At 39.9% G+C, this 27,756-nt stretch overlaps 2 long non-coding RNA genes across 3 annotated transcripts; both read left to right on the forward strand.

Annotated features, from left to right (window-relative positions):
- Positions 1-6,932: 6,932 nt before the first annotated feature.
- On the forward strand, positions 6,933-9,423 carry LOC122027588. Of its 2 annotated transcripts, none has more exons than XR_006124467.1 (5): positions 6,933-7,044; positions 7,107-7,208; positions 7,295-7,435; positions 7,538-7,656; positions 9,386-9,423. It is a non-coding gene; the product is annotated as an uncharacterized LOC122027588 (long non-coding RNA). The 2 variants fall into 2 exon arrangements; XR_006124468.1 differs by lacking the exon at positions 9,386-9,423 and adding an exon at positions 8,082-8,103.
- Positions 9,424-14,687: 5,264 nt separating this feature from the next.
- LOC122027523 lies at positions 14,688-16,011 on the forward strand. Its single transcript, XR_006124440.1, has 5 exons — positions 14,688-14,908; positions 14,971-15,072; positions 15,159-15,299; positions 15,402-15,520; positions 15,946-16,011. It is a non-coding gene; the product is annotated as an uncharacterized LOC122027523 (long non-coding RNA).
- Positions 16,012-27,756: the final 11,745 nt, after the last annotated feature.

Below are 27,756 nucleotides of genomic sequence, written 5' to 3' on the forward strand. Positions count from 1 at the left end.
TATGTAGAGTAGTAGAATCAAAGTCAGGAATATCACAAACTCTACAATCCATCTCCTCGGGAATTGATGAAGCAGGTTGATCTGAATGCAACTGTAACTGTGTCAATGAATGTGTTCTTGGCTGGAATTGTATTTCCTGATGTTGCAAATATTGTTGTGACTGCTCCCTAAGATCTTGCTCAAGCTGATGGTGTTGAAAGTAAGGCTGGTAAGACTGGGGCCACTTAGAAATCCCTTGTTATGTGTTCCCATACTCTAATCCTGCAAATGAATTATACCTGTCCTGCTGATGAGTCTGATAATACTGAGGATCAGGTTGCTGATACTGGATCCTGGTGGGGAATACATTGTCAAAGGAATGAACATCATTAGCAATCATCTGTCTAGTCCCATATTGCTGATAATTTGAAGCCATAATCTCGATAAGTTCTCTGGCCTGAATAGATATATTTTTTACTAGAGCCCCTCCACTAGCTACATCAACCATACTCCTGTCCATGGGACATAATCCCTCATAGAAGTAAATAATAAGTAGTTGATCACTTATCTGGTGCTGAGGGCAACTAGTAACAAGTCTTTTAAATCTATCCCAATAATCTTGAAAGGGTTCTCCTGTGAATTGTTGGATTCCACAAACATTCCTTTGAATAGCTGCAATCCTAGTAGCAGGAAAGAACCTCATCAGAAATAATTTCTTCATCTCGATCCAGCTGGTGATAGAGTTGGGTGGGAGACAATGCAACCAATTTTTTGCTGAATCTGCTACTGAAAATGTGTTGGGTTCATCGGGCCGCGAAAACCGCTTTTTCGCGTCGCGGAAACCCCGAGTCACCCAAAGCCGTAGATCCGTGCAAAGATTCGTAAACAAAACTTTTCGAAAAACCTTTTCTTGTACGAGTTTGTAAAACCTTTAGCTCTACACTAGATAAGGGTTATACCTTCGAAGCGTGCCTTTCGCTTATCCCGCTCGTCCAAGGGGTTGCTGGATCTCTAGACCGTCAAGCGCCGGTCCTCTAGAAGTATCTACACGGACACGTAGGTGGAGAAAAACCTCACACAAAGGTGTGCTAGCACCTTGGTGAGATTCGGCCAAGCAAGGAGGAGAGGGAGAGGGAGAGCTTGAGAGGAAGAAGAAGGAAGATTCACCACACTTGAATGAAAATGAATTCACACACATTCACAAAGTGGCCGGCCACTTTCATCTAGAGTAACTCCCCATTAATTGCAATTAATGTGAAGTTAATAAGAAAATGGCTTTGTAACTTCCATGAGGTGGCATCCATGATGATGTGGAATATCATCATTGGTCCACCTAATGCCAACTCACCAATGAGGTGGCAAAAGGTCAAGTCAAAATTGACCTTTGGTCTTCCATCTCTAGTCAAGTCAAACTTGACCCAATCTCTACCATGGTTGATCTAATCCAACAATTTGATTCGAGCTAACTTAATATAATGAATCTAATTCATTAAATTAAATTGATTTAATAAGTCATAATCTAAATTAGACTCATTAAATACATGAATCAACTTGAGTCGAACTCAAGTTAGCCCAATTAGGATTACTCTTAATCCAATTTGATTCATCAAATGAATCTAATCCTCTTGGTTCATCAGATGAACCTAATCTCCATCTAATTGTCCTAAGTGTGTGACCCTATAGGTTCTTGTAACGTTGGCAATGCCCTAAACCCATTTAGGAGCATAAGTAATGAGCGGTATCTAGCAACACATCATTACTACCCAAGTTACAAGAATGTCAAGATCCGACATCACCTTGTGACTACTAATTGTGACTTCTCACAAAATAATGACAAGTGTCCTTCTATCCTAGACATCTAGATTGATCAATATGAGGCATAGAGCGTGTCATCCTCTAATCAATCTAAATCTTGAACTCCAAGTAGACTCACTCGATCAAATGAGCTCAACATCTAATGTTGACTCATTTGGGCATGGCCATGCGCTTAGTGGTCTCACTCTATCAAGAATAGCGATGTCGCTCCCGTCATATGGGAGGGATAGATCCCATCAACATCACTCACATCCCTCTGCATAATTCGTTACATACCCAGTAATCGCCTTTATAGTCCACCCAGTTACGGGTAACGTTTGACGAAACTAAAGTACATAACTTCTTATGTAGGGATCCATGGTGACTTCAGGTCTAAGGACTAATAGTCATACTAATAGCCACATGAGAAAGTATATGACACTCATATAACGATCCATGATACTTTCTAATGGCGGGTCATTCAGTATACATTCTCTAATACATACCCATGTGTCAGCTTGATATCTCTATATCCATGACATGTGAGATCAAGTCATCGAGCTGACATACATGCTAGTCTTATTGTATTAACATTGTCCCTGAATGCTAATACTCGACTAGGAATGATTTAGAGTAGTGTTCCCTATATCATCTCACTATCGATTCAACTAATCGATTGATATATGTATGAACCTTCTACTCAAGGACGCTATTATACTTAGTCTATTTGGCACTAATATAAATAAGTATAATAACCAAACAAATGCCTTTATTAATATACAAGAATATGATATACATGAGTCCATACAATCATCAAATGATTGGCTCTAGGGCTCTAACTAACAAAATGGAAATGCTCTAAGTCTAACATCTTCTTCTAATACACCATGTGGGTTCCATGAAGAGCACACCATATCTAGTTCTTGCAGATGTCTGTTAGGATCTTTACCAGATAATCCATGAAACTTCGATAATAGATGAACAATATGCCATAACTCGAAGTCTACCTCTAAATCAGGATAATGAATGCAGAATGAATCAACTGACAAATCTGGTGCCCAAAGCTCTCTGAGAGTCTTTTGAATGTCCTTCTCCATATTACTCATCAAATCTGAGGTTCTGATCATATTGAAACTCTAGAACTACTGATAACACAAAAGAGATTTCCTGGTCTTACCTGAAACACTCATGTAAATACTATCAAAAGATACAGGAAAATATACAAGATATCACACATGCATACAAGAGATGAAATAATTAAACCCTAACAATGTTTTTGAATTTTTTTGTAACCACGAAAAATAGAAATAATAAAAGAGAGAAAATAGAAAAATAATCTTAAGATTACCAAACACTGCTACTTTTTCCCCGGGAACGGTGCCAAAATTTGATTATGCACGCAACTGTCACTTGCGCAGGATCAAATTAATTCATTTATACTCAACCGAACCCCTTAACCTACATTAAGGTAGTATAGTAACGGACCGGGTCGTCTCTCACGTGGAACCAGTGATAGGACGTTTGCTCTCAGACAAAATCGAATAATGGGGTTTTATTTTGGAATTTCTACACCTAATGCAAATAAGGAAATCCTAACTAACCAGCAAATATGAACTCACAATGTAGTGTCACTCTATACTATAAGGATCAAAGAAACATTCATAAAGAAAGCAACAATCAAAGACAATTAACTAAACAACTTACCAACAATTAAACAAAACCTAATTATGCATAAAAGCTAAACTTGTACCACCTTGTCACCCTATGATAAAAGATCAACGATCATACATAAATCAAGCTAACATGCATTAATGAACTAAACAAAGTGCATACTATTAATCTAAGAAGCAATAAAAAAACATAACAACCTAATTAAGCAAGAAAGTAAACTACATTAACCTTAAACAATTAACATGAAGGTAAACTAACAACTAAGCAATTCAAGCATGAATCAAAATAGTAACTACAATATCAAAAATGCATAAGAACAAAGACAAAACAAATCAAACATGGAAACAAACTAAGTTAATCACCAAATCCACTCCTCTATGATCATACACCAATTCAACTACCCTTCGCCATCACACAAAGGGCCCAGATATGGAACGCCATCACTGGCGAACAACACACAATGACTGCCCCTGATCACGACCAGCTTGCTTGAGTGATCTGTCAGAATTGGAGTACTTGTGTTGGAATTGGAGTATGCACTGGGATGGAACCTTCTGTTTGCAGAATGTCGTCACCAGAAGATCCAACAACGTCAGTGATGAAGTTGAGAAGAAGCTCGCTAGATAATAAGGCATAGTCGGATTCCTCTGATGGAATCCTCTACTTTCGGAACGCCGTCCACAGAAGATGTCCGTTGAGGAAGGGATGAAGAAGGAATACCTTGCCGGAGGAGAACGCTTCGCTGTCAAGGGAACCCTAGACCCACGCCGTTGTCCGCTCAAAGAGACCGCCGGAACTGCTGTCGTCGCCGAGTTGAGCAGATCGGAGAAGAGGAGAAATGGATGTGAAGAAAGGAGAAATGGAGGACCAGCTGGCCGACGACTATGAAGGTAGGAGAAGAGGTCGCCAGTCGATGGTGAGGAAGAAGAGAGGAGAAGGAGGTGTTGTGCCCTAGCCAACGCGAGAAGAGGATCGTGAGAGAGAGGAATCGGGGCATCTGTTCGTCCGTGTGAGGAGAAAAGGTAAGGGTTCTTAATGGGTTTCAGGTTTGGGTCCATTAGAGCTTCGATCTGGATCTAATAACCAATAGGATTGAAATTGGGTTGATGAATTGGGCTTTTAAAAGTGGACTTTGGATTGGGTTTGAATTGGAGCTCTACTTCTTTGGATGAAGATGATCTCTATGGACGATCCATATCACTTTAAATCAGGATGGAAAGCCGGATCACTTGATCTGACTGAAGGGCCAAGATCTCACTGGATCTTGATCAACGTATCACACTGATTCTGCTTGATCTCCTCTATTTGGCCTCCAAATCAGGCCAGATTCGATCTGATCCGATTCTAATTAATGGCTCTTTGAATTTCCTACAAAACCAAAATAAAAACATGTGATTAAATTCCATAATTGAAGAAAATTTACACTTAAGTCCAAAATAAGCTCCTACTCACAACACAGTATACACACCAAATTAAGTATGTGAGAAGGTAAAAATGCTAAGTATAAGAGCCAAAACAATGCACAAAAATACTCGTTATCACACCTCCCCTATAACAGTGACAATTGGAACCATTATACATTCACACTCAACATATAAACATATTCAACAACCCACACGACTGGATATAAGTACAACCATGCAGTTTATAAGCAGCCCACGTGGTTGAAAGTAAACACAACCATGCAGTTTATAAGCAGCCCACACAGCTGAAAGTAAACACAACGAAAATCATAAAAAAATATATGAAGGTAAAACCAACAAAGTAATTACCCTAAAATACCTGAAATCACCAGACTAGACTCCAAAATCCACATCAACTAGTTACAATGCAAACTCGCGAAAGCACTATACCATCAAAAAAGAAAATAAGACCGAAAAGAAAAATTATCCTCGAATGTGAGGTGAGACTGGCAGCCAGAACTCTCCAAGCATCCTTGATTCATCTACCTGCTACTAGGCGAAAGAAAAACTAATTTGTGGGGTGGTGAGTGCTAGGACTCAGTGGGTAAACGAAAGATAGTGTATGAACATAATATACAAATAGAGAGTGCCAACAGTATACAGACTCATAAGGGAAATAACATACACAAAAATAAAACCGTAATATATGCTCATACCTAAAACCATATCCTAGGCTAGGTAGTAGAAGATCAGGAGTAATACCGATTGACTACTGAACTGTTCATCAGTACGAAGGTATCATGTGAGGTAAAGACATTCTATCAATAAGTAAACCAGAGCCGAACAACATGCGATCAATACATATATAGCTCAACAAGTATAAATGTATCACATGACAAACGAACAACTGTAAACATAAGAAAGCAACAACATAGGCAGGTATAACAATAATAAAAACGTATGCACTGATGGCCACTCCCGCCCACCCTTCTGCTCCATAACCCCTGTATGATCGAGAGGCCGGGTCAGTGACAAACTGTACAACACTCCAGCTACCACTCTCTTGAGTGGCCAAGTGGACAGTTGCATAGTAGCTAATTAGCTACATCTGCGACGGGGGTCCTTGCTGCTCACAACTCCAGCTTTCTCTACTCATGAGTGAGTGAGTGGGGGCACAACAGGATAAGCGACATCTGCTCCAGCTACCACTCTCTTGAGTGGCCGAGCGTGCGGCCCTGGTCAATGACTCTCTCGACCGTAAGGGAAAATTTATCGTTAACATGCATGCAATGATATGATGCGCAAAATATAACAGTCATCATATACATATAAACAGGAATCAGGTATGCTACATGAAGCTAGCATGCTCAATACGGTACATAAATAAACAACAATCAAAGTATACAATGTTGGTATGTAATATCTACTAAATATCATAGATGACAACAAGAGACTGTATGAATATAGAAATGAATAACTCAAAGGTTTGAGTGGAAGTATCAAGCACAGGAAATATTACGAGTAGAGTCAAGGTAAAGCAGTCCTTATCCAAAAATAGTTCATGCACCAAGTTTCAAAGAACTAAAGAGAGTCAAAGTAAGAAGTACCCACCTCTAAACGTAGTCTAAATCAAATGCTGCCTTCGTCTCGACGCACGCTTCAATCAAAGCTCTGCGTCAACGTATCAATTTAACTAACCTTATATGAATCAAAATGTGAGATCTCGGAAAATTTAAATAAATAGGGTTATTTCAGAAATAGCCTTATAATATTTTTCGAAATTTTTAGAAATTTTCTGGGAATTTATCGGAGCTCGTACGACGAGTTTTGAGGGGATTAATTTCGGGTATAGATAAAACCTGTTTGGGATACCCGTTTAAGTGGGAAAATGTTTTAATATATAAATATTTCCCTTTTTATTTATCTTTCCCTCAGCCCATCGCTGAACCCAACCCCGTGCGCTCTTCTTCTTCCTTGTGATTTCCCGATCCTCTTCCTCGATCTCTCCTCTCTCGCGGACGGGCGACGGCGACGGGACCAAGGCTCCAGCTCCGGCGATCTTTCCTTGCCGGCATCATCTCCGATTGAGCTTAGGCCGGCTGGTGTTTTCCTTTCCGGGCCGCAGCATAGCATCGTGTCTTCTCACGCCTGCCTGCCGAGCCCTAGTTCTTGTTCGGCGCTGTTGGATTGAGCTCAGGTCCGGCCGACGCCTTTCATCTCCGGTCTCCTTCATGTTCCGATTTCTTTCTTTCTTCTCAGGTCTTCCCCGAGCCTTTCCTTCCCCGATCCTTCCTCTCTGTTTTGCCGATCCTTTCTTCCCCGATTCGATCGCCGGCTTGAAGATGCCCTAGGGTTTCGAAGGTAAGCTATTAAACCTAGTTGTGGATTTTAGAGCTTCGGTTTTCTTCTCTGTTTACCGATCCTCATCTTCTTGGCGGTGGAATTAGGTCACGGATTTGGAGAGGTTGGAATCAGGGAGGTGTTGTTGGATTAGGGGAAGGAATCAGATCAGACTCGTGCTAGGTTTTCCCTTGATCGGATCAGTGGACCTCCACCTCCTTGCTGTTGATTGAGGTCTCAAATTGAAGGTGAGTTCTAGTTGGAATTATGTGTTGCTTGATCAGAGATCACCATTTCATGTTGATATGTGATCTTTGCTTGATTCCTTCTTGATCCGGGTGATCCAACAGGTTAGGTACTGTGGGGTTTTGGTTGGTGGTCAGTAATTGCATCCGGGCAGAAAGGTAGATTCTAGCAGCTCATCCGGCAGGACCTCTTTCCGGCAGCCCTCTTGTTGACTGAGCTTGAGGTATTGTGTATTGATTGATACATGTTTTAGAGGAATTAGGTTTCGTGTGATTGATTAGTTGAATGTAGGTTTTGTTCTTTGTTTTAGATAATTGATCTTAGATGTAGATCATATTGAATTAGGGATAATTGGATTTCATGGTCATGTGTTAGATGATTAGATTTAATTGCTTAGATTAAATTAATGGAATGATTAGGGTTAAGACAATTAACCCTAGTCAACTATTGGATTTAATTTAAGATTGGATTTCTAATCTAATTGGTGATTAGGGATTAGGTAACTAAACCCTAATTAACTGTTAGATTTAAATTAGGTAGGTTGAGATGATATTAATTAGGGTTTTCGCCCTAATTTAGTTTTAGGAATTTTATTTAGCTATTTCATTTAGATTTAGCTAAATAAAATATATATGTTGTTTGACACAGGATTTTGATTCGAGACAGACGTTTTGACGTTGACTTCGGATTTGAGATTGTACCTTCTATTTGAGGCGGGTACCCTCTGACTTATCTTTTGATAATGTCTTATGATATGTGTAGCTTATATATACTTACTAGTGGTAGATAGTAGATTATTCTCCCTCTTGGTCTTAGCTAGTTGATACCGATCACATGCTTCATCTGCTAGTTGCTTTACTTCCGGATTAGATATTTTATCTCTTGCCATGTGTATATATGTTCATAGAGGTGCATATCTATAGTGCTCTACTCTACTGGATTAGTTGCTTTACATGTGTGATACATGCTCTTGGATTCATGATACTTACATTATTGTATATGTGATGTCTTTGGATTTATGCTGTTTATATCATGTTTATAGTTATATGTGTTTACCTTTTTGACACGCGCATATATGGAGGAGGCTTTGTTCAGGTATGTCATATTGTAGCCGCATGCACCATATCGCATGATTGCATGCTGGGCGATTGACGACTCCATTATTGTTGAGCTCGTCGGCCGGCTACATAGGCCTGCACACAACGTGTTCACTGCATGGGTAGTGACACAGCACAGTAGGGTGTGTATGGCAGTAGCTCTGTAGTGCTCCGCTGGTCCGCTCATGGGTAGTGTGACTGCAGCGTGGTAGCAGACAGGGATCCCTCCCCGTCATCACGTACCGGGAGTTGAGAGCATTGCGCTCCCTCACTATGTTTGAGGTAGGAGGATAAGTGTACTCCGACAGCATCCCGTCCACTCGGTCACTCTTCAGGGGCAGTGATGGCAGAGTGCACGGTGTCATAGCCCTACCCACTCGGTCTCACCATTGTGTGTGAGATGGCTGACTGGTTGACAGGGGTGACCATGTCATATTGCATCATATGCACGGATTGCATTCGTTATGATTGATGCATTTTGGTGATTGCATATGATTGACATGCATACAGGATACATGCTTTTGCTCTGACTATTTTTATCTCTGTATGTTGACAGTCAGTTGCCCAAGCCTCGCAGGTGAGTACAGTTTATTTCAGTTATGCATTTCTTATTATTCTTGCTATAGACTGTACTTTATGCCTATTGCTGGTTATTACAGTTTATTTCAGCTATGCATATCTGTTATACTGTTAGGAGACCGTACCGTAGGTTGTACTGTTAGGAGACTGTACTGTAGGCTCTATGGTTTAGTGTACTGTACCATAGGTTATTACTGGTGGATATATATTGCTGTACATGTCTATTGGTTTACCTGCTGAGTTCTTTGAACTCACCCCGTTGTTACTATTTTTCAGGTTGAGGCCGTCAGGAGAGATTCCAGTCGCTAGCCCCTTGGTCGCGAGGATTTCTAGATATCGTTTTCTGTATTCGCTTTTATACGTATACTTGTATTGTGGGTTTGTATTGTGGACTTTATGTCGAACCTTTGGGTTTGCTGCTTTTGTTTTCCGCTGCAGATTTTCACACTACTTCGTGGATTTGTTTTCTTCGTTGTAGTGGAGTAGGATGTGTACGTATATCTTCGTTGGTTTTATATCGTTCTTCCCTATTAAACTGCGTGGATTGATTATATGTTGAGCTGTGTGGAATATTGATATAAACTGCGTGGTTGTTTCTTATTTGTATTGTATTGTTCCGGCCGAGTGTGGCCGAGGTATAGATATATGTATACTGAGTTTCATATTGTCACCCGTACAGGGGAGATGCTGCCGAAATTTCTTCGGACAGGGACTACCTGGGGCGTGACAATTTATTTGGTATCAGAGCTAGGCTCCGATTCGGATTTTTGTGTTCCGGAGTTTGTGAGAGTACCTGGATATTTTCGGATTGTACGGATTTCCGTCGATTTTCTCGTTTCGGAATTCTGAGGCATTTAACGAGGTTTTATTGGATCTATTTGGGGGCTATGCAGCGACAGGACATCTCCGGACGGCAAATAGGTAAATTTAGGTAATTTTTCAGTTCTTATACCTGTAGTGATATCTGGATAACATTTTTTACATATATGATACGTGTTCTAGTACTTAAACGTGGTCGCACATGTATGAGGGCGATCGATTCTCTAGAGACAAAGTCTCTAGAGAGTTCTGTTAGGGTTGAGCCTGTCCGTCAAGGATAGACTCCTCAGGGTATTGTGACCACGTTAGACTGTCAGATCCTGACGGTTCCGACTTCAGAGGTACCTACCTCGCCTGTACCGCCAGTAGTACCTACAGGGTACTCGGCACCTTCTCTAGCCGTGCCTACTACGTACTCGGTACCACCACAGACATTTGTGCTGGTTACTACATACTCGGTACCTGCACCAGCAGTACCGGTTACATCTTACCCGGTACCGCCCATCGTACCTTTAGTCGTCCCTACTTATGCCTACTCTGTAGTTCCACTAGTGGTTCCTACCCTGTTTATGTGGCAGCACCAGTGGTATCTCTTCCAACCTATCCATCAGTACCACCCATAAGATCAACTCCAGTGATTCTGCCCAGTACCGCAGCGATATCTACGGATACGGTTGTGGCACGAGCATGGATCCCAGCCTTGGCGGAGTTGGTGAAAAGCCAATTCACGCTATTACGCGGGGAGACTGATCCGAGCATAGCTCAATCTTGGATAGAGTCTATAGAGCAGACATTCTTTTGCATGGCTGCTCCAAGTGGGAGAAGGCTGAGCTGGCTGCTTACCACTTACGAGACGGGGCAGAGATCTGGTGGGACACGTAGCGCTCGATTATAGGCGAGCAACATATTACATGGGCGAGATTTAGGGAGACATTCGAGAGTCAATATTTTCCCCGGGCGTATCAGATGACACGTCGGCAGGATTTCCTGAGTCTTCGATAGAATAACCGCTCAGTGATGGAGTATAATGCCGAATTTAATCGGTTGGCCAGATTCTGTCCTGAGTTAGTTGCCGATGACAGATCTCGTATGCTTCAGTTTGTCCAGGGACTGGACCGGCATCTTCAGCTGAAGATGTCTGGTTTTGGTACTTCATCATACACCGAGACACTGGATAGAGCTCTCATGATTGAGTCTACTCATCAGAGAGTAAATGCTGATAAGAAGAGGAAGCAGACTGATCGGACTTCCGGACAGATCCAGCAGCCACAGATTACGAGATAGCAGCAGAGTAGTCGTACTCAGACGGGTCAGGGTATTTCTGGGTCATCTGGCCGACCCCAGAAGTCAGGATGATCTTCATCAGGACGTTCCCGGTCTTCTCAGCAGAACCGGAAACTATCCACCGATGATTCTCACTGCACCCGATGTGGGACCTGAGATCACATCATCTCTGCATTCACCCTGGGACAGTCAGTTTGCTATTATTGTAAACTGCCTAGGCACGTGAGCCGAGACTGTTCGCTGCAGGCTTAGCATGTAGCTTCTGGGATTTCTGTTCCGGGAGGAAAGTTTGGTCAGTCCGGGACTCAGCGAGGAGGGCCGAGAGCCCAATCTTCGCATCGTCAGCAGAGGACAGCTCCTCCTGCAGCAGCTGCATATGGCATGCATGGGCAGGAGCATTCCGGTGTCCTTGTGGAGAACCCCACGGTATTCCACCTTAGTGTCTCCAGTACTATTTGTCAAGAAGAAGGATGGTACTCTGAGGTTATGCATCGATTATAGGCAGCTGAATGCAATGACTATCAGAAATAAGTACCCCTTGCCACGGATTGAGGATTTATTTGATCAGCTTAGAGATACATCAGTGTATTCTAAGATTGATCTGCGGTCTGGATATCATCAGCTGAGAGTTAGAGATTCTGATATTCAGAAGACAACATTTCGCACCCGATACTGACATTACGAGTTTTTGGTAATGCCATTTGGGCTTACCAATGCTCCAGCAGAATTTATGGATTTGATGAACCGTATCTTTTTGGAGTATCTGGATCAGTTTGTGATTGTATTTATCGATGACATATTGATCTATTCACGTTCCGAGGAGGAACATGCGCAACACCTTCGCATAGTCTTAGAGACTTTGCGATGACATCATCTGTATGCGAAGTTCAGCAAGTGTGCATTTTGGCTATCCTCAGTTGGTTTTCTGGGACACGTGGTGTCAAGCCGAGGTATTTCAGTTGATCCTCAGAAGATCGATGCTATCACTAGCTGGGAGCAGCCGAAGTCAGTCCAGGAGATCCGTAGTTTCTTGAGACTAGCTGGATATTACAGACGATTCGTAGAGGGTTTCTCCAGTATGGCTATGCCGTTGACACGTCTGACCAGGAAAGACGTGAAGTTCACGTGGTCAGAGGCTTGCGAGACCAACTTCCTGGAGCTGAAGCAGAGATTAGTATCAGCACCAGTTTTTGTTTTACCTTCTGGTGATGACGGGTTCGTACTTTACATAGACGCATCTCTTCAGGGCTTGGGCGTTGTTTTGATGCAGCACGGTAGGGTAGTCTCCTATGCTTCTCGTCAGTTGAAGGAGCATGAGAAGAACTACCCAGTACATGATTTAGAGCTAGCCGCTATTATCTTGGCTTTGAAGATTTGGCGACATCATCTTTATGGTATTACTTTTGAGATTCTTACTGATCATAAGAGTCTCAAATATATTTTCACCCAAAAGGAACTCAATCTCCGACAGAGGAGATGGATGGAGTTCCTGAAGGATTATGATTGTACTATTAGCTACCATCCGGGTAAAGCTAATGTGGTTGCTGATACACTGAGCAGGAAGTCCAGAGGGACTTTAGCTTGTCATCGAGTTCTGATCACGGACTTGATTCGAGGATTCGCGAGTTGGGCCTTGAGGAGGGGACGAGCAAGGTATTCTTGTTACCATGGTTGCTCGATCGTCGATCGGGATGAGGATTCGAGAGGCCCAGCCGAGATCGGCATTCTATTCAGATAGCTTCTAGACAGCAGACCGAGTTTACACGAGATGATGAGGGTATTGTTTATTTCCGAGGTAGATTATGTGTACCTCAGTCTCACCCGGTCATGGAGGAGTTACTTCAGGAGGCTCATCGTTCTAGATTTGCTATCCACCCAGGTGGGACCCGTATGTATCGTGATTTGAGGCGTTCCTATTGGTGGAACGGTATGAAGAAAGACATCACGGAGTTTGTAGCCAGATGTCTTGTCTGTCAGCAGGTGAAGGCCGAGCACTAGAGACTTGAGGATCCCTATTCCAGAGTGGAAGTGGGAGCACATTACTATGGATTTCGTGGTTGGTTTGCCTAGGACTCGTCGAGGCCATGATGCGATTTGGGTAATCGTTGACCGATTAACCAAATCCGCACATTTTATAGCGATCCGGAAGACTGATTCTCTGGATCGATTAGCAGAGTTATACTGTCGAGAGATTATCAGATTGCATGGTGTTCCGTTGAGCATTATATCTGATAGAGACCCACGGTTCACGTCCCGATTCTGGCAGAGTCTGCAGCAGGCCTTGGGCACACAGCTTCGTTTCAGTACGGCATTCCATCCGCAGACAGATGGACAGTCAGAGCAGACCATTCAGACTTTGGAGGACTTGCTGAGGTCTTGTGTCATGGACTTCGGAGGCAGTTGGGAGGACCACCTGCCATTAGTGGAGTTCGCCTACAACAACAGCTATCATTCGGCTATCCAGATGGCACCGTTTGAGGCGTTGTATGGTAGGCCTTGTCGGACACCCATCCTCTGGGAAGATGTTGGAGAGGCCCAGTTGGTAGGACCTCAGCGAGCTCAGCAGGATGCAGAGTCAGTTCACACTATCAGACGGAGGATGTCAAAGGCTCAGGACCGTCAGAAGAGTTATGCTGATCAGAGACGGAGACCCCTGGAGTTCTCCATTGGTGATCATGTATTTCTTAGAGTTTCACCCATGAAAGGGGTGAATAGATTTGGTCTCCGAGGTAAGCTAGCTCCCCGATATATTGGGCCATTCCAGATCTTGGAGAGGATTGGAGCAGTAGCTTACCGTCTGGCGCTACCACCATCTCTAGCTGGCATTCACGATGTATTCCATGTATCTATGCTGAGGAGATACGTATCCGATCCGGCACATGTTCTGTCAGATATATCTGTTCCTATTCAGCCTGATGTTACTTACGAGGAGGTTCCGGTGCGGATTCTGGACCAAAGAGAGCGTTAGTTGCGGAACAAGACTGTCCAGCTGGTTAAAGTCGGATGACAGCATCATTCTGACGAGGAGGCTACGTGGGAGCTGGAGGATACGATCCGAGCTCGATACCCCCATCTTTTTACTTGAGGTATGTGGGTTAGAGTTCCTTTCAGCATTTATACTGCATGGTTATATTTCAGTGTTTGCTATTGGTTATAGCGAAATTTGGGGACCAAATTTTTATTAGTAGGGGAGGATGTGAGATCTCAGAAAATTTAAATAAATAGGGTTATTTCAGAAATAGCCTTATAATATTTTCCGAAATTTTTAGAAATTTTCTGGGAATTTATCGGAGCTCGTACGACGAGTTTTGAGGGGATTAATTTCGGGTATAGATAAAACCTGTTTGGGATACCCGTTTAAGTGGGAAAATGTTTTAATATATAAATATTTCCCTTTTTATTTATCTTTCCCTCAACCCATCGCCAAACCCAACCCCGTGCGCTCTTCTTCTTCCTTGTGATTTCCCGATCCTCTTCCCCGATCTCTCCTCTCTGCCTTCTCGGTTCTCTCTCGCGGACGGGCGACGGCGACGGGAGCAAGGCTCCAGCTCCGGCGATCTTTCCTTGCCGGCATCATCTCCGATTGAGCTTAGGCCGGCTGGCGTTTTCCTTTCCGGGCCGCAGCATAGCATCGTGTCTTCTCACGCCTGCCTGCCGAGCCCTAGTTCTTGTTCGGCGCTGTTGGATTGAGCTCAGGTCCGGCCGACGCCTTTCATCTCCGGTCTCCTTCATGTTCCGATTTCTTTCTTTCTTCTCAGGTCTTCCCCGAGCCTTTCCTTCCCCGATCCTTCCTCTCTGTTTTGCCGATCCTTTCTTCCCCGATTCGATCGCCGGCTTGAAGATGCCCTAGGGTTTCGAAGGTAAGCTATTAAACCTAGTTGTGGATTTTAGAGCTTCGGTTTTCTTCTCTGTTTACCGATCCTCATCTTCTTGGCGGTGGAATTAGGTCACGGATTTGGAGAGGTTGGAATCAGGGAGGTGTTGTTGGATTAGGGGAAGGAATCAGATCAGACTCGTGCTAGGTTTTCCCTTGATCGGATCAGTGGACCTCCACCTCCTTGCTGTTGATTGAGGTCTCAAATTGAAGGTGAGTTCTAGTTGGAATTATGTGTTGCTTGATCAGAGATCACCATTTCATGTTGATATGTGATCTTTGCTTGATTCCTTCTTGATCCGGGTGATCCAGCAGGTTAGGTACTGTGGGGTTTTGGTTGGTGGTCAGTAATTGCATCCGGGCAGAAAGGTAGATTCTAGCAGCTCATCCGGCAGGACCTCTTTCCGGCAGCCCTCTTGTTGACTGAGCTTGAGGTATTGTGTATTGATTGATACATGTTTTAGAGGAATTAGGTTTCGTGTGATTGATTAGTTGAATGTAGGTTTTGTTCTTTGTTTTAGATAATTGATCTTAGATGTAGATCATATTGAATTAGGGATAATTGGATTTCATGGTCATGTGTTAGATGATTATATTTAATTGCTTAGATTAAATTAATGGAATGATTAGGGTTAAGACAATTAACCCTAGTCAACTATTGGATTTAATTTAAGATTGGATTTCTAATCTAATTGGTGATTAGGGATTAGGTAACTAAACCCTAATTAACTGTTAGATTTAAATTAGGTAGGTTGAGATGATATTAATTAAGGTTTTCGCCCTAATTTAGTTTTAGGAATTTTATTTAGCTATTTCATTTAGATTTAGCTAAATAAAATATATATGTTGTTTGACACAGGATTTTGATTCGAGACAGACGTCTTGACGTTGACTTCGGATTTGAGATTGTACCTTCTATTTGAGGCGGGTACCCTCTGACTTATCTTTTGATAATGTCTTATGATATGTGTAGCTTATATATACTTACTAGTGGTAGATAGTAGATTATTCTCCCTCTTGGTCTTAGCTAGTTGATACCGATCACATGCTTCATCTGCTAGTTGCTTTACTTCCGGATTGGATATTTTATCTCTTGCCATGTGTATATATGTTCATAGAGGTGCATATCTATAGTGCTCTACTCTACTGGATTAGTTGCTTTACATGTGTGATACATGTTCTTGGATTCATGATACTTACATCATTGTATATGTGATGTCTTTGGATTTATGCTGTTTATATCATGTTTATAGTTATATGTGTTTACCTTTTTGACACGCGCATATATGGAGGAGGCTTTGTTCAGGTATGTGTAGCCGCATGCACCATATCGCATGATTGCATGCTGGGCGATTGGCGACTCCATTATTGTTGAGCTCGTCGGCCGGCTACATGAGGGCCTGCACACAGCGTGACCACTGCATGGGTAGTGGCACAGCAATCGGGGTGTGTATGGCAGGTTGCTCGGTGGTGCACCGCTGGGGTGCTCATGGGTAGCACGATACAGCGGGGTTGCAGCTGGGATCCCTCCCCGTCATCGCGTACTGGGAGTTGAGAGCATTGCGCTCCCTCACTATGTTTGAGGTAGGAGGATAGGTGTACTCCGACAGCATCCCGTCCACTCGGTCACTCTTCAGGGGCAGTGATGGCAGAGTGCACGGTGTCACAGCCCTACCCACTCGGTCTCACCATTGTGTGTGAGATGGCTGACTGGTTGACAGGGGTGACCATGTCATATTGCATCATATGCACGGATTGCATTCGTTATGATTGATGCATTTTGGTGATTGCATATGATTGACATGCATACAGGATACATGCTTTTGCTCTGACTATTTTTATCTCTGTATGTTGACAGTCAGTTGCCCAAGCCTCGCAGGTGAGTACAGTTTATTTCAGTTATGCCTTTCTTATTATTCTTGCTATAGACTGTACTTTATGCCTATTGCTGGTTATTACAGTTTATTTCAGCTATGCATATCTGTTATACTGTTAGGAGACCGTACCGTAGGTTGTACTGTTAGGAGACTGTACTGTAGGCTCTATGGTTTAGTGTACTGTACCATAGGTTATTACTGGTGGATATATATTGCTGTACATGTCTATTGGTTTACCTGCTGAGTTCTTGAACTCACCCCGTTGTTACTATTTTTCAGGTTGAGGCCGTTAGGAGAGATTCCAGTCGCTAGCCCCTTGGTCGCGAGGATTTCTAGATATCGTTTTCTGTATTCGCTTTTATACGTATACTTGTATTGTGGGTTTGTATTGTGGACTTTATGTCGAACCTTTGGGTTTGCTGCTTTTGTTTTCCGCTGCAGATTTTCACACTACTTCGTGGATTTGTTTTCTTCGTTGTAGTGGAGTAGGATGTGTACGTATATCTTCGTTGGTTTTATATCGTTCTTCCCTATTAAACTGTGTGGATTGATTATATGTTGAGCTGTGTGGAATATTGATATAAACTGCGTGGTTGTTTCTTATTTGTATTGTATTGTTCCGGCCGAGTGTGGCCGAGGTATAGATATATGTATACTGAGTTTCATATTGTCACCCGTACAGGGGAGATGCTGTCGAAATTTCTTCGGACAGGGACTACCTGGGGCGTGACACAAAATAACTAAAACCATTTCTCAAAGCAATTAACTAACCCTAACTCATTCATTACCCTTTGTTAATCCCCTTCATTGATCCACTCAGGATTAATCCAAACCCTAATTTAAACCCTTCAACATTAAGACTATGTTAAGCCCTCAGTTCATACAATTCCAGCCATACCCTTTCACAATTAGGATTACTAACATGAATTTGCCCCTTCTTATTTGTAAACAGATACAGATTAAGCTACAGTAAGTTCCAATTCCCCACAACTCATATTACCTTCCCTGTTGATTCATGGCCAGGAAGCGCTACTATCAGAAAACGCTCGTCGGAAGGTTGTACTGCTAGGGAATTGTAGCCGACACTGCCCAGAAGCTCTGCCAGGAACTTCCATCATGGTAACATATTATTCCATACTGAAATCAAAGCCCAAACCTCTCCTAATCTAGAACCTAAACCAAAGGACTTACCCAATCTCGGTGTCCACAGCTTCCTCTCCGGTTGGAACCGGGATTAGGGAGGCAGGAAGTCTCTGGTGTTCGCGTCCCCTCCTTGGCCGAAGGTCAGCCCATGATTGGAGGTGACGGGGTTGGATGCTGTGGCGGTTGTGGTGCTCGCGTGAGGAGGAGAGTCGACCGTTGTGGTACGGGAACTCGCGAGAGGGAGAGGATCGGAAGGAGAGCTCGGCGGTGTATTTGGGAAGAAAGGGTTCAGTGAAGGAGGAGTGGGCGGCTTCGCGAGAGGGAGCATTGCGTGAGGGCTTGGGGGAAGAGGAAGTTCGGTGGTGTGGGAGCTAGGGCATGAGCACATAATTTTATAACTTGGGATTTTTAAATTAAATCTTAGATCAATTTCTTAATCAACTCCCACCTTCGGGTATTCCAAACTGGTCTTTTCTCAAGCCTATATATGCATCCCCTCGAAATATGTCATACGAGCTCCGATTAAATCTCGAAAAATTCCAATAAGATTATTTCGTCAAATAACCTTATTATTAAATAATTAGTTGGGAGTCGTATTTTACATTCTCCCCCACTAACAAAAATTTGGTCCCAAATTTCCTACTTAACTCAGGGATCCTCATCTAAGGGTATCAACTAAGCAACATACTCATATACTAGTCCCTCCTAGCATCATGACCAAAACTCCAACTATGAGGGATTATAGTTCCCATATAAAACTCAAGGTGATCCAAACAAATAAATATCGTCATTCATTCCTTCCAAGCCTAACCATCACACACTTCACATTGATTGGGAATGGTAAACCATCATAAACTAGTAAATTACTAACTGTTTAGTTAGAAATGCAAAGAATAGGCGTCCCATAGAAGTTCTCATTATAGTTAAACAGGTATGGTGGGTGTTGGTAGCATGGAAGAAATATAAGAGAAAACCAGTTGCGTCTGAAGACCCAAATTACTAGCATAGATCATTCAACACACTATACTTTCCTGTTCGAAATTTTGAATAACTGGTAAAAGATTAACAAAGTAATATTTCGAAAGCTATGTTGCTCATAAAGATCTAATATAGCAACTCAAAAGTTCAAGAATTCACAACATGACCATTGCCCCTAAAGTAGCACCTTCAATAATTCAGGAATCTATATTCTGCCTCTATTAGAATAATTTAAAGTAAAAGGAAGCTAGCTGTCTCATTGCATGTAGGTCCTGAAATTTGGAACAATTCACTGCGAAATAATGTAGACTCCTTATGTAGAAGAAACTAAGGAAAGTCTAGATTCTTCCCCATCAATCTTAGTAACTATTCAACTACTATATGTAATGTTGGATGACTAATCACTAATCTAGAAACTCAACCCGCCAAGAAGGAATCAATCTAGATACTTAAATCCTTAGTACTATACCAGTAATATCATCATCTCACGAGTGATGATGATCTATCTCTATCTCTATCTTCTCCGCATCACTTTGGGTCATACATATGAATGTACGTTCAAGGTTATCTAATCAGTACGAGCAATCCATGGTCAAAATCCCCATGGTATAAGATACATTGATCCCTAATTAACTATGACAGTATAAGTATATGCTCATTGTCCATTATCCAAATGGTAATGGCAAAACCGGTATGGTTGTTGGTGTAGGACCGTTAGATTCGATAGAGGGGGGGGGGGGGTGAATATCGATTCGAAAAAAATGAGTATAAACGCAGCGGAAAAATAAAGTAGACACAGATATTTTTACTTCGTTCGGAGCCTATGACGACTCCTACTCGAAGGCCCGTGGTCCTTGACCACTTTCGTTGGGCAATCACTAACAAGTCGAAATATGACTACAGAATAAGTACAGGAAATGCTAGTAATAATAAAGCAATACCGACAAAGAAAAATTAAATAAACACCGGAGGAGCACTTTTGTCGGAGCGTTGTTAACGTCGCACTTGAACGTCGAGCAGCAAGACCAGCAGTAGAAGAGTTCTTAGTAAAAATTGATTTCTGAAGCTCCTGCCTGGGGCTTCTTTTATATGCTGTTTCGGGCGCCTGGATTCCTTCCGGGCGCCTGGAGTGTGACGTAACTGCTCAAACCAAGATGCTCCACGTGGCGACGACTTGGCTGGATAAATTAGCCTTGGGCGCCGGATCCTCCGGCGCCCGGACCACCTTTCTCGAAAACTCCTTTTCCTGCAAAACAAAGTTAGTCCGAGGCAAATATAATGAATTTTCTGTAAAACAAAGGTTAGCACAGTTATAATTAAAATATGAATTAGATTCCGTCTTTCCGAAACCGGAATCTAGTCATGATCTCGACTTAGATATCCGAAATGGATCTAAGTCGGATCGACACCTAATGTTCCCTTCCGGGAACGCGTCCTCACAGTCACTCCCTTCCGGTGACTTACCTTTACTCACCGTCAGACGTCTGGTCAGCCCTTCGACCCGTCTGGACTTCTCGCCAGCTATCCGGTCAGCCCGTCGACCTAGCTGGACTTCTCGCCAAGCGTCCGGTCAGCCCGTCGACCCGCTTGGACTTCTCGCCAGCTATCCGGTCAGCCCGTCGACCTAGCTGGACTTCGTGCCAGACATCCGGTCAGCCCGTCGACCTGTCTGGACTTTTCCTGCACACTTGATCAAAGTGTCAGACAACAACACAACTAACTTAACCTATTTGTCATTCATCAAAACCTGGGTTAGACCGTTAGTGCTACCCGCACCAACAATCTCCCCCTTTTTGATGGAATGACAACCTGGTTAAGTTAGTGAAAACATATGCAAGAAACAACATGCATTTATGTGGTTTTAAAGTTTGTTAGTTTGTATTTTCAAATTGGTTTAGCTAACTTAACCACTTAACCCTCCTCCCCCTTTGGCATTCATCAAAAAAATGAACAAAGGTAAATAATCATAGTGAAGAGTTACTGTAACAGGTAATCAAATTTTGAAAGATAACTAAGTTTGGTTCAAAATTTGAAAGATAAAAGTGCAATTTTTAACATCAAGTTAAAAAAATAGTCAAGTTGACTTGGAATAGACAAGTTGAGTTTTGAAAAGTTAAAGTTAATCAAGTTTAACTTTTCAAGCGTGTAGAAATTTTCAAGGCGGGTTTTTCAAATTTACTTTTTATGTTAAGTAACATTTAATTTTCAAAAAGGTAAGTTTTTCAACTTTGATTTTTAAAACAAAGCAAAAATTAAACTTTTCAAGAAATAAAATTTTTGCCAAAATTAATTTTTAAGGCTAATTTTGGAAATAGTTAATTTTTCAAATCAGGTTTGAAAATTAGGTGGGATTAAACTTTCACATTTTTCAAATACTTAGTTAAATTTAACTTTTTGTAAATCAATGTTCAAACATAGGTTAGGTTTTAAAAGGCATTTTTCAAACACACAAAATTTGAGTTTATTCTCCCCCTGAACTTGATACTTACTCTAACCAGCTGTCTAACCAATTAGGTACTAACTAACTATCAGAAGATAGTAGCTTTCACTTGGTTAGTCAGATTAAGTTAATTATAACCAGTCAGTGTTTGACTTGACTGATGAACTTTAATCTGATTAATATCTGAATTGTATTTAACGTCCAGACTTATGCTGATGCACTGGAATAAGCATCTTAAGTCTAGACAGTTGGCCTATGCATCTCACCCCTTTCTATGTTTATCAAACACAAGCAAGGTAAACCTAAGGTGTTGGTGAGATGCTCAAGAACTAGACCTATGGGTACATGCTTTCTAAGGATTCAAAACTAGTCTAAGGCCAAAACTATTTTTGAAAGTCTAAAAATGGAAAGTTTGAAAACAAATAAATTTGACTTATAATTTGATAAAATCATTTTTGAAGGTATTTTTGAAAGATCCTAGTCTATTAAGCACATCCCTAATTTTCGTTGTAAGTTGCTAAATTCACTTTCAGGGAGAGGTTTTGTAAAAATGTCAGCTAAATTTGATTTAGACTCAATGTACTTGAGTTCAATATCGCCTTTGGTAACATGATCCCTGATGAAGTGGTGTCTAATTTCAATATGTTTGGTTCTTGAATGATGCACAGGATTTTTGGTTAAGTTAATTGAACTTATATTGTCAATTAATACTTTTACATTTGTGATATTTAAGTTGAAATCTTTTAGAGTATGCATCATCCATAATATTTGTGCAACACATTCGCCTATAGCTATGTATTCTGACTCAGTTGTAGACAGAGCAACACAATGTTGCTTTCTACTAAACCAGCTAACAAGTGATGCACCTAATAATTGGCATCCACCACTTGTGCTTTTGCGGTCTAATTTGCATCCAGCATAATCTGAGTCAGAATACCCTATTAGTTCAAAATTATTTGTCCTAGGATACCAGATTCCTACATTTGTTGTTCCTTTAAGATATCTAAAAATTCTTTTAACCTGTGTCAAATGGGATTCCTTAGCACAAGTTTGGTATCTAGCACACATACTAACTGCAAATAAAAGATCGGGTCTAAGTACAGTAGGCTACCTATTGCACTTCTATAATATTTTAAATCAATTGGTTTTCCATTTGGGTCACTATCTAATATTGTGTTTACAGCCATCGGTGTTTTTATTTCTTTTGTATTTTCCATTCTGAATTTTTTAAGTAATTCTTTGGTGTATTTATGTTGAGAAATATAGTTTCCTTCATTTGTTTGTTTGATTTGTAATCCTAAGAAATAGGTTAGTTTTCCCACTAAGCTCATTTCAAATTCTTTTTCCATTAGATTAATAAATTCTTCTAAAAATTCTGAATTTGTTGAGCCAAATATTATGTCATCCACGTATATTTGTGCAATAAAAATGTTTGTATTTAATGATTTAACAAACAAGGTTGGGTCAATTTGACCTTGTTTGAATCCTTTAGATGTTAGGTAAGATGTTAGCCTCTCATACCACGGTGCTTGTTTAAGTCCATATAGGGCTTTCTTTAATTTAAAAACATAATCAGGGTGTTCTAAGCTTTCAAAACCAGGAGGCTGACCTACATAAACTTCTTCTTTGATTAGTCCATTAAGAAAGGCAGACTTAACATCCATTAGGTATAGTTTAAATCCCTTATGGGCTGCATAACTTAGTAACATTCTAATGGATTCTAATCTGGCTACTGGGGCATATGTTTCGTCATAGTCAAGTCCTTCAACTTGACTAAATCCTTTGGCAACCAGCCTAGCCTTATTTCTAGTAATTTCCCCAGTTTCACTTAGTTTGTTTCTGAATACCCATTTTGTTTCTATTATTTTCTTATTCTTAGGTGGTGGGACTAGGTCCCAGACCTCATTACGCTCAAATTGGGCTAGTTCTTCTTGCATAGCTATAATCCAATCTGGATCTAGTAGGGATTCATCCACAGTTTTAGGTTCTATTTTTGAAATTAATGAAATTTGACTTAGGTTTCTAAAAGATGATCTAGTTCTCTTGTATTTAAGATAAAAACTGGGCACCCAAATACCTTAAAGTATTTTATGTTTGGTTGTTTATTATAAAATATTTCGAAGAAAGTTTTGTTATGAGTTTTATTTATTGTTGTTCTGTTCTGTACATAGCAGGCTGTACTAACGGCTTTTGCTCAAAAGTATTTAGGTAGGTTATACTCATTTAACATTGTTCTAGAAGCTTCAAGTAAGGTTCTATTTTTTCTTTCTACAATTCCATTTTGTTGGGGGGTTTTAGGGCATGAGAACTCATGATGGTAACCATTTTCTAGACAAAAACTGTTAAAGTTGTGATTTTTAAATTCTCCCCCATTGTCACTCCTAATTCTTTTAATTTTAATATCTTTTTCGTTTTCAATCTGTTTGCAAAAATTTGTAAGAATTTCAAAAGTTTCATCTTTATGTTTTAAGAATTTTACCCAAGTAAACCTAGAGTAATCGTCTATATTACTAAACAATATAAGTTTCCATTAATGGATTTGACTCCATGGGAGTCAAAAAGATCTAAATGTAGAAGTTCTAAGATTGAGTTAGTTTGTGGTTGATTTGTTTGTTTGTGGGTTGATTTAGTTTGTTTTCCTTGTTGACAAGCATTACATATAGTTGAATCTAAGTTAGGTAACTTCGGTAAGCCTTTTACAAGTCCATTTAGTTTACTTATATTTCTGAAGTTGGTGTGAGACATTCTCCTATGCCATAACCAAGTTTCTTCTTTTTGTGTTAAATAGCACTTAATGGAAGAAATGGTTAAGTTGATGACATAGATGTTGTCTTTTCTAAAACCTTTTAGGCTTATGGTAGGATTATCTAGATGTTTGATTGAGCATTCTGTAGATAGAAACTTGACCTTATACCTAGTATCACACAATTGACTTATACTTAGAAGATTATATTTAAAGTTTTCAACAAGTAAGACATTTGAAATTATAAAGTCTAATTTTAATTCAATATTACCTATACCAATTACCTTGAGTTTGCCGTTGTTTCCAAAGGCAACTGTTCCTAGGCTTTTGTAAGTGAGTTGAGTGAACTTGGTGTGATCTCCAGTCATATGTTTGGAGCAACCACTGTCCAAAATCCACTTGGTTTCCTATAGTAAGTAGGATTTTGAAGTTAGTCTTTTGAGCATGCATTAATTTAAGTTTAAAATTAAGATTTTGAAATTAAGTTTAAAATTGAAATTAAGTTTAAAATTAAAATTTTGAATTAAAATTTTGAAATTTTTTTTTTAAGTTTAAAATTAAAATTTTGAAAATAAATTTTTAAGTTTGAAATTTTAAAATTTTGAAAATAATTTTTAAGTTTAAAATTAAAATTTTGAAAATAATTTTTAAGTTTAAAATTAAAATTTTGAAATTAATTTTTGACGTTTAAAATTAAAATTTTGAAATTAATTTTTAAGTTTAAATTTAAAATTTTGAAATTAATTTTTAAGTTAAAATTAAAATTTTGAAATTAATTTAAGTTTAAAATTAAAATTTTGAAATTAATTTTTAAAAAAAATTTGAAATTAATTTTTAAGTTTTAAAATTAAAATTAATTTTTAAGTTTAAAATTAAAATTTTGAATTTAATTTTTAAGTTTAAAATTAAAATTTTAAAATTAATTTTTAAGTTTGAAATTAAAATTTTAAAATTAATTTTTAAGTTTAAAATTAATTTAAGTTTAAAATTAAAATTTTGAAATTAATTTTTAAGTTTAAATAAAATTTTGAAAATAATTTTTAAGTTTTAAAATTAAAATTTTGAAAATAAAAAATTAAAATTTTGAAATTAATTTTTAAGTTTAAAATAAAATTTTGAAAATAATTTTTAAGTTAAAATTAAAATTTTGAAATTAATTTTGAAATTAAAAAATTTGAAATTAATTTTTAAGTTAAAATTAAAAATTTTGAAATTAATTTTTTAAGTTAAAATTAAAATTTTGAAATTAATTTTTAAGTTAAAATTAAAAATTTTGAAATTAATTTTTTAAGACAACACAACTAACTTAACCTATTTGTCATTCATCAAAACATGGGTTAGACCGTTAGTGCTACCCGCACCAATAGTTGGTACTTCCTGAGGCTGCGCTCCTTGATCTCCAATAGATTATTGACGAGTCTGACACCTGAATCTAACTCGATATTAGTTGGCGTCATAGAAGAATCTATATTCTATGTGTTAGGCTCGGGTGCTGTAATGTCAACTTGTCATGCTCATGATCGTTCTCAACCATGGCTGCAAATAAGACTGACTCACTTAGTGTCACCATACTAACACCAAGTTAGTGAGTACTTAACAAATAGGTATAGAGACAATTTCACAATCCAACTAAGTTGGAGAAAGTCCAACTAACTGTGCATTCATTCTTACAACATTCAACTGATCTAACAGTTTCCAAATAAGGTAATGAACCAAAATAGGTAATAATAATACTAGAGATATACCTTACTTCCTATAGCTCGGAGATATCCTGCCGCTGCCTGCTCCCAAAACTTGAAGGTCACATCGAGGAATCAAATTACAAAGGGAAAACCAAAAAATTGAAACACCGAAAATATGCATCGTAAAACTTTGCTCTGATACCAATAAATTGGTATCAGATTAACTCAAAAATCTAGAACACGAAAAACATGCATCGTAAACTTAGCTTTGATACCAATAAATTGTCACGCCTCGAGGGTAAGAGTGTCCAATCAAAAATTGGATAGTACCTCCCCTATAACATTGACAATTGAAACCAATATACATCCACACTCAACATATAAATATATTCAACAACCCACATGGCTGGATATAAGCATAAGGTCGCAGTTGATAAGCAGCCCACACGGCGCTGAAGTAAACACAACCATGTAGTTTATAAGCAGCCCACATGGTTGAAAGTAAACACAGCAGAAATCATAAAAAAATATACAACGGTAAAACCAACAAAGCAATTACCCCAAAATACCTGAAATCACCATATTAGAATCTAAAATCCACATCAACTAGTTACAATGCAAACTTGCGAAAGTATTATACCATCCAAACAGAAAATAAGACCGAAAAGAAAAATTGTCCTCGAATGTGATGTGGGACTGGCAGCCAGGACTCTCCAAGCATCCTTGATTCATCTACCTGCTACCCGGTGAAAGAAAAACTAGTTTGTGGGGTGGTGAGTGCTAGGACTTAGTGGGTAAATGAAAGATAGTGTATGAACATAATATACAAATAGAAAGTGCCAACAGTATACAGTCTCATAAGGGAAATAGCATATACTAAAATAAAACCGTAATATATGCTCATACCTAAAATCATATCCTAGGCTAGGTAGTAAAAGATTAGGAGTAATACCGATCGACTATTGAACTGTTCATCACTACGAAGATATCATGTGAGGTAAAGACATTCAATCAATAAGTAAACCAGAGCTGAACAACACGCGATCAATACATATATAGCTCAACATGTATAAATGTATCACATGGCAAACGAACAACTGTAAACATAAGAAAGCAACAGCATAGGCAGGTATAACAATAATAAAAAACGTATGCATTAATGGTCACTCCCGCTCACCCCTCTGCTCCATGACCCCTGTATGGTCGAGAGGTTGGGCCAGTGACAAACTGTACAACACTCCAGCTACCACTCTCTCGAGTGGCCGAGTGGACAGTTACATAGTAGCTAACTAGCTACATCTGCGACGAGGGTCCCTGCTGCTCACAACTCCAACTTTCTCTACTTATGAGTGAGTGAGTGGGGGCACAACAGGATAAGCGGCATCTGCTTTAGCTACCACTCTCTTGAGTGGTCGAGCGTGCGGCCCTGGTCAACGACTCTCTCGACCGCAAGGGAGAATTTGTCGTTAACATGCATGCAATGATATGATGCGCAAAATACAGCAGTCATCATATACATATAAATAGGAATCAGGTATGCTACATGAAGCCAGCATACTCAATACGGTACATAAATAAACAACAATCAAAGTATACAAGATTGGTATCTAATATCTGCTAAATATCATAGATGGCAACAAGAGACTGTATGGATATAGAAATGAATAACTCAAAGATTTGAGTGGAAGTATCAGGCACCAGAAATATTACGAGTGGAGTCAAGGTAAAACAACCTTATTCAAAAATAGCTCATGCACCAAGTTTCAAAGAACTAAAGAGAGTCAAAGTAAGAAGTACCCACCTCTAA

The sequence above is a fragment of the Zingiber officinale genome, chromosome 10A (assembly GCF_018446385.1).
Source record: "Zingiber officinale cultivar Zhangliang chromosome 10A, Zo_v1.1, whole genome shotgun sequence".
NCBI classification, from domain to species: Eukaryota; Viridiplantae; Streptophyta; class Magnoliopsida; order Zingiberales; family Zingiberaceae; genus Zingiber; species Zingiber officinale.